The sequence below is a fragment of the Phoxinus phoxinus genome (assembly GCF_949152265.1).
Source record: "Phoxinus phoxinus genome assembly, chromosome: 12".
Lineage (NCBI taxonomy): Eukaryota > Metazoa > Chordata > Actinopteri > Cypriniformes > Leuciscidae > Phoxinus > Phoxinus phoxinus.
Window position 1 is genome coordinate 34162512 of NC_136887.1, and position 10000 is coordinate 34172511.

The following is a 10000-nucleotide window of genomic DNA, read 5'->3' on the forward strand; positions in this document are numbered from 1 at the left end:
TGTGTGCGTGTGTGTGTGTGGGGGGGGGTCACTGCAGATGTTAGTGTGTGGGGGTCACTGCAGATGTGTGTGTGTGGGGTCACTGCAGATGTGTGTGTGTGCGTGCGTGTGTGTGTGTGTGGGGGGGTCACTGCAGATGTTAGTGTGTGGGGTCACTGCAGATGTGTGTATGTGCGTGCGTGTGTGTGTGTGTGTGGGGTCACTGCAGATGTGTGTGTGTGTGTGCGTGTGTGTGTGTGGGGGGGGGTCACTGCAGATGTTAGTGTGTGGGGGTCACTACAGATGTGTGTGTGTGGGGTCACTGCAGATGTGTGTGTGTGTGTGCGTGTGTGTGTGTGGGGGGGGGTCACTGCATATGTTAGTGTGTGGGGGTCACTACAGATGTGTGTGTGTGGGGTCACTGCAGATGTGTGTGTGTGCGTGCGTGTGTGTGTGTGTGGGGGGGTCACTGCAGATGTTAGTGTGTGGGGTCACTGCAGATGTGTGTATGTGCGTGCGTGTGTGTGTGTGTGTGGGGTCACTGCAGATGTGTGTGTGTGTGTGCGTGTGTGTGTGTGGGGGGGGGTCACTGCAGATGTTAGTGTGTGGGGGTCACTGCAGATGTGTGTATGTGCGTGCGTGTGTGTGTGGGGGGGGTCTCTGCAGATGTGTGTGTGTGTGTGGGGTCACTGCAGATGTGTGTGTGTGTGCGTGCGTGTGTGTGTGTGGGGGGGGTAACTGCAGATGTGTGTGTGTGTGGGGGGTCACTGCAGATGAGTTTGTGTGGGGTCACTGCATATGTTAGTTTGTGTGTGTGTGTGTGGGGGGGGGTCACTGCAGATGTGTGTGTGTGTGTGTGCATGTGTGTGTGTGTGGGGGGGGTCACTGCAGATGTGTGTGTGTGGGGGGGGGGGGTCACTGCAGATGTGTGTGTGTGGTGTGTGGGGGGGGTCACTGCAGATGTGTGTGTGTGGGGGGGGGGGGGTCACTGCAGATGTGTGTGTGTCTGGGGTCACTGGTTTTGAGCATTTGTTTTTTTAATGGCAGTAATTATAAACTATTTAGAATTTTTTTTAAAGCACTTTCCCCCAGTACTGTCGGCTTCAGTGCATCTCCAGGATTATGATTATGTTCTGAGCTCTGCAGACTTCTGTTGGCTCGTGTTCATGTTCCTGTTGTTCTTCTTCTTTCAGCCCATGGTGGATTCACACACACACACACACACACACACACACACACACACACACACACACACACACACACACACACACCCCTTCCCTCATCAGCGCTCAGACAAGCCAAGGCCAGAAAAACTCTCTGGAAAACACTAAACAATGCATAACTTCCCGACTGACACCGCATTACTTCCTTATAATGCATAATCTGCAGTTTGATGTTATGCTTTTTTGTGCATTGTTGTGCTTTTACTCAAACTGTAGACTGTAGTCCATATTAATCACAGTAATAGATAGATACATGAAATAGCAACTCGTCGTGCTGAGTTTTCATTACGCAGTGATTTGAGAAAGCAATAAGGTGCTCAGATGATTGACAGGTCAGGCGGCTGTTGGGATTTCATAGTCCAGTGAGAAAATTCACGCATCAATAATTAAACATTTATCGTGAATCATTGGTGTAGTTTTTGTTTTGTGTGTTTCGGGTTTACTCTGGGTCACTAGAATAAAAACTTTTTGTTGTGTGTGTTTTTAAGGCATATATAGTGATGATCAATTTCATTCAGTATGCTATATTATATTACATTATATTATATTGCTGTCAAATCAATTTATTGCATTGACTTCAACATGTGATTGAAATCCATTATATTGAGAAAAACCCTGGAATGTTTTCCGCAAAAAACATACTTTATTTTCCACTGCAGACAGAAAGACGTGGACATCTTGGATGGCATTGGAGTGAGTAAATTATCAGGAAATTTTAATTTTGAGGTGAACTAATCCTTTAACCCCCAGCCACTGTTTAAATGAGCTATTACCAGAAATCCTTAAAGGGATAGTTCACTTTGAAATTAAATTTAGGTATGTTTTAGCTTACCTCAAGGGCATCCAAGATTTAGGTGTCTTTTTTCCGCAGTAGTTTCAATTTTGATATTTTTAGGTCAAACCGTTCTTGTCTGTCAGTCATATAATGCAGGTCTATGGTCATTGTCTCAAAGAGCACGCACAGAGAAGTCCAAATTAAAACAATTCCCCATCGTCCAAATTGTCTTAGGCCATCAATGTGTACTTACGATGGGGAATTGTTTTAATTTGGACTTCTCTCTGCATGCTTTTGGAGACAGTGCCTATAGACCTGCATTATATGACTGACAGACAAGAACGGTTTGACCTAAAAATATCAAAATTGAAACTACTGCGGAGACAAAGACTTGAGGTAAGCTAAAACATACCAAAATTTTATTTCAAAGTGAACTATCCCTTTAATTTCTCCTGTAGCGTTCTGTGACGTGATGAACAGCCTGTGTTATTCACTTCATTCTCTGAGGAACATCAGACTCACGAATGTAGAGCGAAAAGAGTTTAAGTCCAGCTTCAAGATTCCTCTTAGATTTGATTTCGGTCTGCAGATCTGGCTGGAAACCTGTACATTTATTTCTCCTGCTTCCTTTCCAAATATGCGGGAACCAATAGAGAGCCGAAGCCCCTCCCCTTCCGGTGGACCATGGGACCTTATTTCGGAAAAATATTGTATGGTAGTCAATGGCGAGAGACAACAAATATTTTGATCTCGTTTGAATTGTGCCCTGAATTACACATATGATGTTTGTCAATTTAAAAGATACATTTTAAAGTAAAAAAAAAGTTGCAGTTTGATGTAAAACTGTTGAGGTATAAGACTGTGAACATACGTCATTACAAAGACTACAAACCCAAAAGGCGCACATGTGACGTCATACCTTTTGACGGCTAACTTTACTGAAGCTAACTTTACTGAAGCTAACTTTCCTGAACCTAACTTTACTGAAGCTAACTTTCCTGAACCTAACTTTACTGAAGCTAACTTTCCTGAACCTAACTTTACTGAAGCTAACTCTACTGAAGCTAACTCTACTGAAGCTAACTTTACTGAAGCTAACTCTAGTGAAGCTAACTTTCCTGAAGCTAACTCTACTGAAGCTAACTTTACTGAAGCTAACTTTACTGAAGCTAACTCTACTGAAGCTAACTCTAGTGAAGCTATCTTTACTGAAGCTAACTCTACTGAAGCTAACTTTACTGAAGCTAACTCTAGTGAAGCTAACTTTCCTGAAGCTAACTCTACTGAAGCTAACTTTACTGAAGCTAACTTTACTGAAGCTAACTTTACTGAAGCTAACTTTACTGAAGCTAACTTTACTGAAGCTAACTTTACTGAAGCTAACTTTATTGAAGCTAACGTTACTGAAGCTAACTTTACAGAAGCTAACTCTACTGAAGCTAACTTTACTGAAGCTAACTTTACTGAAGCTAACTTTACTGAAGCTAACTTTACTGAAGCTAACTTTACTGAAGCTAACTTTACTGAAGCTAACTCTACTGAAGCTAACTTTACTGAAGCTAACTTTACTGAAGCTAACTCTACTGAAGCTAACTCTACTGAAGCTAACTCTACTGAAGCTAACTTTACTGAAGCTAACTTTACTGAAGCTAACTTTACTGAAGCTAACTTTACTGAAGCTAACTTTACTGAAGCTAACTCTACTGAAGCTAACTTTACTGAAGCTAACTTTACTGAAGCTAACTTTACTGAAGCTAACTTTACTGAAGCTAACTTTACTGAAGCTAACTCTACTGAAGCTAACTTTACTGAAGCTAACTTTACTGAAGCTAACTCTACTGAAGCTAACTCTACTGAAGCTAACTCTACTGAAGCTAACTTTACTGAAGCTAACTTTACTGAAGCTAACTTTACTGAAGCTAACTTTACTGAAGCTAACTCTACTGAAGCTAACTTTACTGAAGCTAACTTTACTGAAGCTAACGTCTGTCATGTTTTCTACAGTCTTACGTTATAATCGTAACGTTACGCCGTCATGCCGGAGTGTGTTGTACCAGACTGCACACACACAAGCAACGGTGACGTATAGTGCAAGACGAGAGATGAAGTTCATTGAGCGACAACCTGCAAAAAATTGCTTGCTGCCATTGGCCGCTTCTTCTGCAAACCGCTGATCAGTGCTACAAACCAACACGTTTGTTGACACGTTTCCCCTCTGGAGTTTTCACAGCGCTGATTGGTTGAAGGACTATTCAATTGACCATTCGCAAAGACCCGCCCCCCTTAGTTACTGTCGCTATGTCCTACAAGCCACGCCTCTCTCACACACACCATGTTGTCACGCAGTGAGAAATACATCGCGGAGCAGAGAGGACACTGACAACACAGTGACACACAGTCCAGGTTACTTTTGTAATTAAACAAAGTCTCACCTTTCAAATTTTTCTTTTTTAAAGAAATGTAAACAATAAATAGTGTTTTGTGGCTCTTTAATGTGTGTGACAGATCGCCTCAGTTAAAGCCGCTCGTGAACCGGTCATCTCTTCCTTCTAGTTCATTTATAGCATCAAATAAACATGAATGAACATCAGAAGGAATGTTGTTTTAACCGCGGAAAGTCGTCAGTACACTCCGCTTCTCAAGCTCAAATCCTCCATGTTAATCTACTAACTCTCCTGACCGCTTTGGCGGACAAAATGGCGGAAGGCGAAGTATGAATGGTCAGATCACCTGTCAATCAAACTCCCTGCGAAGGGTCAATTGCGACTTAATATCATGCAATTCTGACTTCGAAGGGTCAATTGCGTACAGAGTCATTTGAACTATGCCGGTTGATCTCGCCTCTTGTGCAGTAGAAATACAGAGCAGACTAATGTTCAATGTTGAAAGATTCAGCTTGGTCTGGTGAATCAGTCTGAACTAACATCTCTCTCTCTCTCTCTCTCTCTCTCTCTCTCTCTCTCTCTCCATCTCTACCTCTCTCGGTTTGCTTGTTCTGTCTGTCTGGCCTCGGCTAGAGGAATGTAGCACGGCTCTGACAGCTCTCCCTGATGCTTATTTTTGGATTCGAGGAGAAACTAGCTGTTGTTAGAGAGAGAGAGAGAGAGAGAGAGAGAGAGAGAGAGAGAGAGAGAGAGAGAGAGAGAGAGAGGTATATCTGCTGTGTAGACACTGGAAAAATGTTCCTGCGACACAATTTGAGCTCATCATGTTCCATTATCATCCCGTTTTCCAGGAATAACAGAATGCATTAAAATATGTGTCTGTCAGAGTTACAGGAGCTTGCCAATATACTACTAATCTTTTAAAGTAGTTAATCGGTCAAACCTCTGATTTCAGAAACACTTAAATGACCACATTGTGATAGACAACATCTATCTATCTATCTATCTATCTATCTATCTATCTATCTATCTATCTATCTATCTATCTATCTATCTATCTATCTAGATGTCTGTCTGTCTGTCTGTCTGTCTGTCTATCTATCTATCTATCTATCTGTCTGTCTGTCTGTCTGTCTGTCTGTCTGTCTGTCTGTCTGTCTGTTTATCTATCTATCTATCTATCTATCTATCTATCTATCTATCTATCTATCTATCTATCTATCTATCTATCTATCTATCTATCTATCTATCTGTCTATCTATCTATCTATCTATCTATCTATCTATCTATCTATCTATCTATCTATCTATCTATCTGTCTATCTGTCTATCTATCTATCTATCTGTCTATCTGTCTATCTGTCTATCTATCTATCTATCTATCTATCTATCTATCTATCTATCTATCTATCTATCTATCTATCTATCTATCTATCTGTCTATCTGTCTATCTATCTATCTATCTATCTATCTATCTATCTGTCTATCTGTCTATCTATCTATCTATCTATCTATCTATCTATCTATCTATCTATCTATCTATCTGTCAAGTCAAGTCAAGTCACCTTCATTTATATAGCGTCTTTTACATTTATGCATTTGGCAGATGCTTTTATCCAAAGCAACTTACACTGCATTTACACATTTACATTCTTATAAGTTCTTGCTTTCCCTGGGAATCAAACCCATGTCCTTGGCGTTGAAAGCGCCAACGCTCTAGTGTTTGAGCTACAGGAAACTAAAAACTTCCTTTACAGTGATAATAGGAGATTACAGTAACAGAGAGTGTTTAGGCTTTACAGCAGATCTAGAATAAAGTTATTGTCCAGCTAAAGTTAGTTTTGATTGATTCACTTCCGTTGTAAAGATCATTAGTTATTAACTTATGGGCCGCTAACACGACACCGTTCTAACAGAAAACACCTAATGCGATCCGGCCGCTCATTTGCACAAAACAGTGCCTGGTGTCTCGACAACAAGTACTGCGGAGATAAACCATTTAGTGCTTTGTAAGTGATAAGCAATATATACAAATTATACGATGTTTAATAGGCAGCCAATGCAGTGTTGACAGAACGGGGCTAATATGGTCATACTTCCTGGTTCTGGTAAGAACTCGAGCTGCTGCGTTTTGAACTAGCTGTAGTTTGTTTGTTAAGCGTGCAGGGCAACCACCCAGTAGAGCATTACAATAATCTAGCCTTGAGGTCATGAACCCATGAACTTACTGTTCCGCATTTGTCAATGAGAGCATATGACGTAATTTAGATATATTTTTAAGATGGAAGAATGCGGTTTTACAGATGCTAGACACGTGACTTTCAAATGAAAGATTGGTATCAAAGAGCACACACACACACACACACACACACACACACACACACACACACACACACACACACACACACACACACACAGGTTCCTAACCGACGACGAAGACTTGTCTGATATGTCTGTCTGTCTATCTATCGTTTTAGTATTCGTTTCAGTTTTCGTTTACGAAATTAAACTGTGTGTGTGTGTGTGTGTGTGTGTGTGTGTGTGTGTGTTTTCTCCCTGACAGCATCATGTCACGCCCCCTCTTCCTCCCTTCGCAGTGAATGCTTCTATCCTCACTCATCTAGACTCTCGGGTATTTCCCTCATCTCATCTTCATCTCACTCACAGCAATACATCTTTAAAGGCAGAGAGACATTTATGAAGAAATATAAGACAGAAACTCAAAGAAATCAAGAACTCAAGGCAAATTCCTCCAGAAGAAAACTCATTATAGTCACAGAATCAGTACAGTACTCTGATAACATAAACACTGAGCTGCATTTATCAGTCTGTGTATGTGTGTGAATATATATTTCAGAACACACACACACACACACACACACACACACACACACACACACACACACACACACACACACACACACACACACACACACACACACACACACACTGTATAGATGTATATATTTAAATCCATCCATCCAGACAAGGAGATCTATAGTTTTTCCTAAAGCCTTTGCCGGTCTTTAAGTATTTTTCTTCATCTGGCACACACACACACACACACACACGAGGCACACACTTCATTACTGCATGATCTGAGGTTAAATCAGGTGATGCTCAGAGAATAACATTTATATAGCAGTTTAAACACTTCAATTATATTGTCAAATATGTGTTGATCTGTGTGATTCGTCAGCTTTGATCACAGGAATAAATTACATTTTGCTATTTATTCACATTTAAAACATTTAAATTGTAATAATTTTTCTCAATATTACTGTTTGTACTGCATTTGTAAGTAAATAAATGTAGCCTTGGTGAGCAGAAGAGACTTCTGTCAAAAGCATTTAAAATATCTCCCTCAAAGTTTTGAGTTCATATTTGATTGAATTGAATTCATTATTTATTTTAAAAACTTCACAGAGGCTCGTGATGTTTCTGGTCTCTCGATAAGACTGGAACCTTCCTGATCTCTCCAAGGAGTAAAATGCAGTTCAATTCAATTCAAAAGCTTTATTGTTCATCTCCACAGGGGTAGAAAAAATGTCTTTAGACAAAAGCTCAACAAACAATACAAAAAAAACAACAACAACACAAGTAGCAATTTAAAATAAACAAATCATATTCCATTAAACCCACAGAAGGAAACAATCTCAGGCATCATTAGTTTACTAAACATGCGCTGTCGGCGATATGTGAGGGTAAGATGAGCCACTCAACTCCAGAAATTAGAAATTACTTTTTTGCTGACATCATCATAGATCATGTGGGCCGTTGATTAATGTCAATCTATAGCTATTCGGTCATTGATTTGGTCTGCTTTTCTAGATGCTACAACCTTTCTTAAATCTTGCAAATACAAAATACTGCAGTAATTTAATGCATGTTACACTGTAAAAAAAGGCTGGGTTGTTTCAACCCAACTTTGGGTCAAATATGGACAAACCAGCCATTGGGTTACATTTTTAGATTACATTACATTTTAACCCAACATTGGGGTTTGTCCATATTTGACCAAAAACTGTGTTGAAACAACCCAGCATTTTTTACAGTGTAATATTAAATGCATGGAAATGGCAAATTACAATAGATTTGATATGAAACATTAAAAAAAAAAAAGTATGTGAAATGACAATAATTTCTGATAAAATCAAGAAAGACTCAGCCTACATTATTAGTTTATTTGATTATACATTCATTCATTTATTTGTAGTTAAAATGTGACATATGTGTGTCCCTGGATCACAAACCCAGTCTGGAGCCGCACGGGTATATCTGTGGCAATAGCAACTATACATTGTATGGGTCAAAATGATCCATTTTTCTTTTATGCCAAAAATCATGAGGATATTAAGATCATGTTCCATGAAGATATTTAGTAAATGTCCTACCGTAAATATATAAAACATGTATTTTTGTGAGTGAATGCAGCACAATCGTGAACATAAATGCACAACTTTAAAGGAGATTTTCTCAATGTTTAGATTTTTTTGCTCCTCAGATTCCAGATTTTCAATAGTTGTGTCTCGACCAAATATTGTCCTATCCTAACAAACCACACATCAATGGAGAGATGATTTATTCAGCTTTCAGATGATCTCAATTTCAACAAATGACCCATGTGACTGGTTTTGTGGTCCAGGGTCACATATGTAGAATATTAGTAAAATGAGTTTACCTAAGTAACTAACAGAGCTTTATTATACCATAATTATGTTGAAATTGCTGTTATTTTCTCGGCCAGCATGACATGTAATGTTCTCATAAATCTCCTCCAGCTGTAAATTCACTGTGATTGTTTGTCGTGTGTGTTTGAAATCCCACAGCCTGCGTGCAGTTCAGTCATCAGGTCAGTGTGAATCCCAGTGGAGTTCCCACAGATTTAGACTCACACCAGTGTGAATTTACTCTGGATCCCACTGAACTCAAGACGTCCATCTCGACTGGGAAACTGGCTGGACTCCCTGTTCTTCCAGCTTCAGCAATGCATCTAATCCTGGCTTCGATAACTATGAACAATTACTCCTGGGTGTATATTTAGCTGGGCTTTCATCAGGCTTTTTATAGGAGTGCATCTTTTTGCAGGAAAGACACAAAAAAAATCACATTGCCCTTTGGATTTGTTTATTAGCTTTCTGTTCACTGTTTGTACAAAGTATGATTCTTGGTATGGTTCAACCTTCTTGAAGTATAAATTCGAAACTGTTTTAAAAAGAATAATCATGTTCTTTTGCGTAAATAAATTAACTACAGTGTTTTTAAAGGAGTAGTTCACTTTCAAATAAAAATGTCCTGATAATTTACTCACTCCGATGTCATCCAAGATCATTCTTTCTTCAGTCAAAAAGAAATGTAGGTTTTTGAGGAAAACATTCCAGGATTTTCCTCCATATAATGGACTTCAATGGCGAAGGTTCAAATGTGAGTTTCAGTTTTCTCGACATGATCCCAGCTGAGGAATAAGAGTCTTATCTAGACAAACCATCGGTCATTTTCAAAAAAAAAAAAAAAAAAAAAATGTATTAAAAAATAAATAAAATGAAAATGATATACTTTTTAACCACAAATGCCCTTCTTGTACCATGCGCCACACATTACGTCATCATTGGAAAGGTCACGCGTGACATCGTTAAATAT

General features: G+C 39.4%; 1 long non-coding RNA gene across 1 annotated transcript in view; it reads left to right on the forward strand.

The window, feature by feature from the left end:
* LOC307008516 overlaps positions 1-9524 on the forward strand; it is a 47738-nt gene extending 38214 nt beyond the window's left edge. The window contains exon 3 of the long non-coding RNA XR_013799845.1: positions 9190-9524. This is a non-coding gene — a long non-coding RNA (uncharacterized lncRNA). The remainder of the gene's footprint in view (positions 1-9189) is intronic.
* The last annotated feature ends 476 nt before the right edge of the window (positions 9525-10000 follow it).